Genomic DNA, 6309 nt, shown 5'->3' with positions numbered 1-6309 from the left:
ATTGGTTGTCTTTCTGTCGGTTGGTTTTATACTAGTTGTAACCATCTGTAGTTGTATCCAGATGGAAGGAATTACTATGAAAATTATAATCTGTCTAATGAGGACTTCTCATTTTAACAAATCAAATATACATAAATTATTTGATCATAAACTATTAAATTATTTCATCGATTTGGGCACAGCTCTCTGAGTTTGTCTGTCATTGTTTTTTGTATTACTTTATCTCCAAATCATGCCATACCAGAATCATAAAATAAAAAAGAGCAACAGCTAATCACTCAAAAAAATGGTTTGACATATGCTTAAAATACCTTTCACTGTTAAGAGAACGGACATCAGGTGGACGCTTGTTAAAGGAGCTAGCAACAATATTATTGTATTAATGAATTTTAAAGTAATTGTTAGCGGTTTTATGTAATTCGTTTATGTCACACAAGTTGAAATGAGTTGGAAACTGGTAACTGTCACTTAAAAACAAGGAGACAAACCATAGAAGATCTTAAAACTTGTAATTATCTGTAAAATAAACATTTAGCATAGTAAGAAGATTATTCATTGATATAAGATATTTTTGGATTCTAATTTCTTATCTTCTGATAGCTAACCTCTAAGAGCGGTCAACTTTTCAAATACTATGGTTCTTTCAGACATCCTGAGTCTTAGACTGTGATTCCATCACTATGTTTTTATGGTACTTATGATTCGCAAATTTTAGCCAATCCGCAAGTTAATCGCATCATAGAAACAGCATAAATCTGCAAGCTAAGCAAGTTTCGTGATTCTCAATACTGTCGAATCCATCATGCTTGCGAATAATGAGCACAGCACTTGTGAATGATGCGCATTAAAATACCTCCAGCTATTCAATTTTAAACATTTTCAATACTTTCGTTCGTCCTTCCTTGAGCGAGGTTCATGTGTTTGCGTCGTTTATTATTAACTGATAGCGTACAATTCCTTACCTTTGTGAACATTAAGCTAAGCCCACAGAAACAACTCCAAATCTGCATGATGCTCATCATGGAAACATAGTGCATTCTGCTGCTACAAAAAAAGCAAAGATGAATACATGCAGCTGGTTTTTGACTATGTTCGGTCAGTGCGCAAGAGCTCAATTTGTTCAAGAAGTTGAGAAAAGTTGCCGATACCCGATTAGCTATTAGTCGCTTACCATTTTTTCCCATGACACAAAAACTATCTCCGATGGGGGGGCAGCCTTTGTTCCCAGTTTTACATCATCAGAGCTAGGGCTAGATGGCTCACTGTAGTCTTCTGTTGTCTGTTATAAATACACTTTACCTGCCTCGCACTCTCGTGTCAACTCTGCTCGGCTAGTAGCACACGGTTTTATCACACTCCAACTAGTCCGTCATGCCTTCATTGATATGAGCATATGCCTCTACACTTATTGGCTTAGTTGCTTGTTCAATGATAAGTAGATCTTAGAAATACTAAAAAACCGGCATCACCCGCTACCCCTTACCACCTAGTATCCTTACACAAATATATCTCGCAGCAAAGCTGCAACTACTTTTTATTGCAAACGCATAGAGTTGGTGGCGATTATTGAATCGCTTAAAATTCCAACCAGACTGAGTCGCAAGTTGACTGAAGTCTAAGCTTATTTCACATTCCTAATGACCTTGCACAATATCACTCTCATATGGCACATGAGAACTCAAACTAAACTGAATCAGTCTGCCGAGCAGGAGCTCGATAGGAGTTAACCCTAAGGGCGGAGAGATAGGGTTGCCACTCATCCTCGACAGTAATCTCACAATTTGTACTGTATCCATCTTATCTACAGCAACTAATGGCTAAATTAAACCATTGTTTCAAACATTTGTAAATATACCTAAGGTTGTATCTGCAAATGTATGTCATAGCCGTAGCACTTCTCAATGTAATCTGAAATACCCTACCTCACTTGCCTACTGGTACCTCAGTTGCCTCACTTTTCAACTGTGAATGACTTACATAAAACCTCAAGGCTACTATAATTCTAGTCTACAATATCGCTAGAAAGCCTGCCTAGCATAGGTTCAGTTGGCTTGTTCTACAGCACGTGGTGGTTTAGAGAGCAACATAGTGGTCTACGACCCCTGGCCTGCAAATGGCAGGTTGGGGTTCAAAATACAAGAAGGCCAACGATGGTGACAGGAATGACATTCAACCGTGAATTGCTCTCTGTGGCTGCGAATGTCTTATTACAGAGCTGTTTTTTGCCAATTCATATCCAGCCAAGATCGCTTTTTTTTAAATATATGCGCAGCTTCTGCTTGTTATGAGAAAGTGGTTAACCACACAGACATTCGACCTTTGAAGGATTGCTCACTCAAACCTGGTTGTTTATTATGTGATGTTCCACATACCACAATTGTATGTCGAGTTGGACTAAATTTATTTCACTCAGCACCAAGTAGATCAGTTAGAAATGTCTATCTTTACTACATGGACAGTCAAGCTTATCTAAGTATTAACAAAATCTTTAATATAATACTACACCACCCATTTACCATTGCATTGAAACACTGAAGAAAATAGGTCTGCTGTCATCTGGTGTATTTGCTGCCCTGTTACATCATGCTTCTACTAATCTTCTGGTGAATGGTTTTATGAGGTGTAACTTTCTTCAAGTTAAATAGGTTTTCTTGAAGGTGTGTATTTACAGACTGTATTTAAATGATTTTTAATAATTCCAAGCAGAATATATTTGGCTTCTATTGTTGTCATTTCTTAAATTTTCAACAATGAGTAACGAAGTCAAAATTTTGAAATAGAGCTGGCTCTAGTAGTATTAAGATATTATATTACTAATCATTTCCTGTAAAAAAAATATGGCAGATGTACAACATCTCGAGTACCTGTTACAAGTGTCAGATATAGAGCTGAGGGCTTACGAAACTAACCCAGAGCAATTGGTACAAATAGTTGGTAGAGGAACAGAGACAATCTGCTGCCGGACAGCTGAATCTCGAGATCTAGTCATCAGGGATTCTTCTGGTCAAATTAAATTCTGTATTGGTGGAGCTGAACTTACCGGACACTGTATTACGGTATACTATTCACCTGATGAAGTTATTGGTACTATTGAAAGAGACAATATCGTGCACTGCGTGTTAAGAAAAACATATCGAATCAACCAACAGTCGACAGAATTTGAAATAAATGGATCTACCATTCAGGTAACCAATCTACCTTATCGTATCTCTTTTAGGCAGCATACTTTGGTAGAAGAAAAAGCTCTGATCATTGCCTTTGCGGTGAGTCAATTGTTGTTCGTCAGACCCACGCAATTAGCAAAAAGTCCGACTGTATCTCATGCTCTTACTACCTCTCACTCTGGTAGCTCAAGAGCCGCTTCTTGTCAACCTATCCAGAACAAACCAGCTGTTAATACAATTTTTAAAAGCGATCAACAAAATCAGACCTACTATCTTCTGTCATTGGGTAAAACTGCGAGTGGTAAAAATGCTGCCGCATTATTGGATGACTCATGCAGACACAACATACTCTTGTATTGTGCGGAGGAACGTGCTAGAGAATCAGTGATGCGTGTGGTGAACATGGAGGGTCAGTTGGTTTTTTCATTGAATGCCGAACGCAATAACAGAGAACTGATAAACATAAAATCTACCTCAAAAACTATTGGAAAAATTTTAAACTTCCGACCGGATCAACATTGTTCTCTGACCACATCAGAAGGTAATGCTGAAAAAGGTTTTCAGATACTTGTGACTATCGAAGGATCTCAGAAGAAAATTAGCATACTGGACTCAAAGGAAACTGTGTGGTTGCAAATAAAGAATGCTACACCCCTTATTCTAGTCATACAATTTTTGAATTCAGCAACAGCAATACAAAAAAAGGCATTCCTTGCGTGTGCCTTCAACTATTACAGTTTCGTACTTCCGTATTCTCATCATATGTCTTGGACATCAATTTCCAGTTTAAAGTGCAGTTGTTTAAGCTGCGAGACCTCTACAAGATCTGCGGATAACTCTGAGCAGTTACTGTTCTCCGTCTTTCAGTCTAGCTCGCTCTACATTTCAGCGGTTGGACACAACAGCTCCAAAAATCTTGTATATTTTAACGTAGCATCATCAGACGATAGCACTATGCTAACGCTAGAGTGCACCCCTCTTCAAGATTTTCGTGGCTTTGCGCGGTTGACAGCGAAGTCTAAAAATGGCGAAATAGTGTTTCATGCTGTTTCTCTTCCACCAGATAATAATCTCGCCATTTATTCAACGAGTGAGGAGTTAACAGGGTATGAATCAAGAGGAGCTCTGTATGACTCTTACGATCAGGTCTCCCTAAATGTATTCAAATGTGCTCGAGATTTTACCAAACAAATGAATTCTATGACTATTTGGGGAAGAAATGTCAAGTATGAAATACTTGCAAGAAATGTCACTGTTGTTACTATACAATATGACAACTGCATTGTTGGCATACATCAAGTTTCCCTGCGGGAGTCGTTTAATCTTACATTTTTTCAATCAGCCATGCTGCTGTCTTTAGCCTTAAAATTGCACAACAACGCCTATTCCAGAGATCGTAGGCTAACACCGGAAATATCATACCGATATGAAGGTGCTAGTAGCCATGCCAAACCGCTTCAATAGATAGATTTGCACAAGCTTAACGATAGCCAATCAGAAATTTACTACCATCAGCAGGATCCTCTGAAATTTTTTGGTTTGATGATTTAGAAAATGCAATAATGTATTTTTGAACGTTTGCTATCAACGTTTTTAAAATGCTCAAATTTCTCCTTTTAATTTTTAAGCAGGATAAAGATATTCGTATATTAATTATTTTTAATGTATTTTTGCTATTTGCACACAAAAAAGTAAAATTCAAGAAGTTTCCTTAAATAGGAAGAATTTTGAAGAGAACACTTTTGATGCTTGACAAATTGACTAAAATATTGACTAAAGCCACACAAACTGCATCCACAGTTGATTACTCTTAGCGTCAACCTCGATAGTTGCTCATTTTCAGTCCCGTTCAAAACCCCATAGCTTGCAGACTTGGGCTCTTGGAGTTGCTTTTCCCTGCTTCGTTTGAAGAATTTTTTAGTCTACACATTTATCAACAAGTACATTACGCTTTATGTTCTATACTTCAATTATACAACGACTGAACAAAACGTAGCAATTTTTTTAAATTTCTGATCTCATTGTTGAACCTTGGCATTTGCAAAGCCTACCCTTCCACTCATGCGTGGCTAAAAATGGAACGAGAACATTTTTATTCATTATGAGTTTATCAATATAGTTTTACACAAAAATTAAGTTGTTGCATTGTTTTACAGCGTTATAGGTAATGCATTTGCATAAATAATTGTCAAACACTTATCTTGTTAAGTTGTTATGGTTGTTAAGTTAACAAATTACAGGGCAGTTTTATGAGAATATTTATCGGTCTCATAGGAATACCCTGTAAATTGGAACAAATTTTTTTACCACTTGTGACAGTTTTAACTCAGAACAAGCCGACTCTATATATACATGTAGACTGATGAGAATACTACTGAGATTATTGAGATTAAGGGTCATCAAAGTGTCGGGTAGAGTAGTATAGTTACTAGGAGGGATAAACTGAGTGAAATGCAAACAAGTGCCAAGGTTGGCATACCTCTACTAAGTTGAGATAATGAGGTTTTGTGAATTACAATTTCCGATATACTAGTCATGCAAAAAACCAAGTTTAGCTGCAGTGAGCAAAAAGTGTAGGTGAAGTGGACAAGGCCCAATAACAGGAGCAAAACACCGGAAGGCGTTAAAAGTTGGTTAAAGGGGATGCTGGTCAGCAAGCTAAAGGGAAGAGTATCTCTAAGGCAATCAAGTAACCAGATGGTGCTAATTTGACAACCTTTAGAGAATAATACTCACCAATCTCACCAATGTGCAACAGATGGTCTAGTAAACACAAATATCAAAATGATTTAGTTCTCAACAGAATCCATCACTCCCGGTGGAAAATATTTCACAGTTTTGTTTCTAATTCATAAACTAATGAAGATTTTGAGAAAGATTCTAGGATGGGCATACGGGTTATGCATATGGGTTAATAATCAAATTTTCTAAAAAAGGTTGCAACATGTGTAGAGTAGGCGAACTAGACAAAAAAGAGTTGAAGGCAGTGTGCCGCTGTTGTGGTTAAATCGGTAAAATAGTGTGATAGTTTCACTATCACATTAGTGGGGACATAATGTGATAGTGAAAGTCAAGTGGAACAGCCTTCACTCAGAAGGGACAAAAAGGACTGAAGAAAAAAAGAGTTTTAGGAAGAAGAAAATAA

At 37.3% G+C, this 6309-nt stretch overlaps 1 protein-coding gene across 1 annotated transcript in view; it reads right to left on the bottom strand.

Annotated features, from left to right (window-relative positions):
• LOC137401402 (cilia- and flagella-associated protein 300-like) overlaps positions 1-782 on the bottom strand; it is a 33354-nt gene extending 32572 nt beyond the window's left edge. The window contains exon 1 of the mRNA XM_068087736.1: positions 606-782. The gene's annotated coding sequence lies outside the window, so the exon portion shown is untranslated. The remainder of the gene's footprint in view (positions 1-605) is intronic.
• Positions 783-6309: the final 5527 nt, after the last annotated feature.

Source organism: Watersipora subatra, chromosome 8 (assembly GCF_963576615.1).
Source record: "Watersipora subatra chromosome 8, tzWatSuba1.1, whole genome shotgun sequence".
Lineage (NCBI taxonomy): Eukaryota > Metazoa > Bryozoa > Gymnolaemata > Cheilostomatida > Watersiporidae > Watersipora > Watersipora subatra.
The sequence above is the reverse complement of the archived record's forward strand: the minus strand, read 5'-3'. Positions and strand labels throughout refer to the sequence as shown.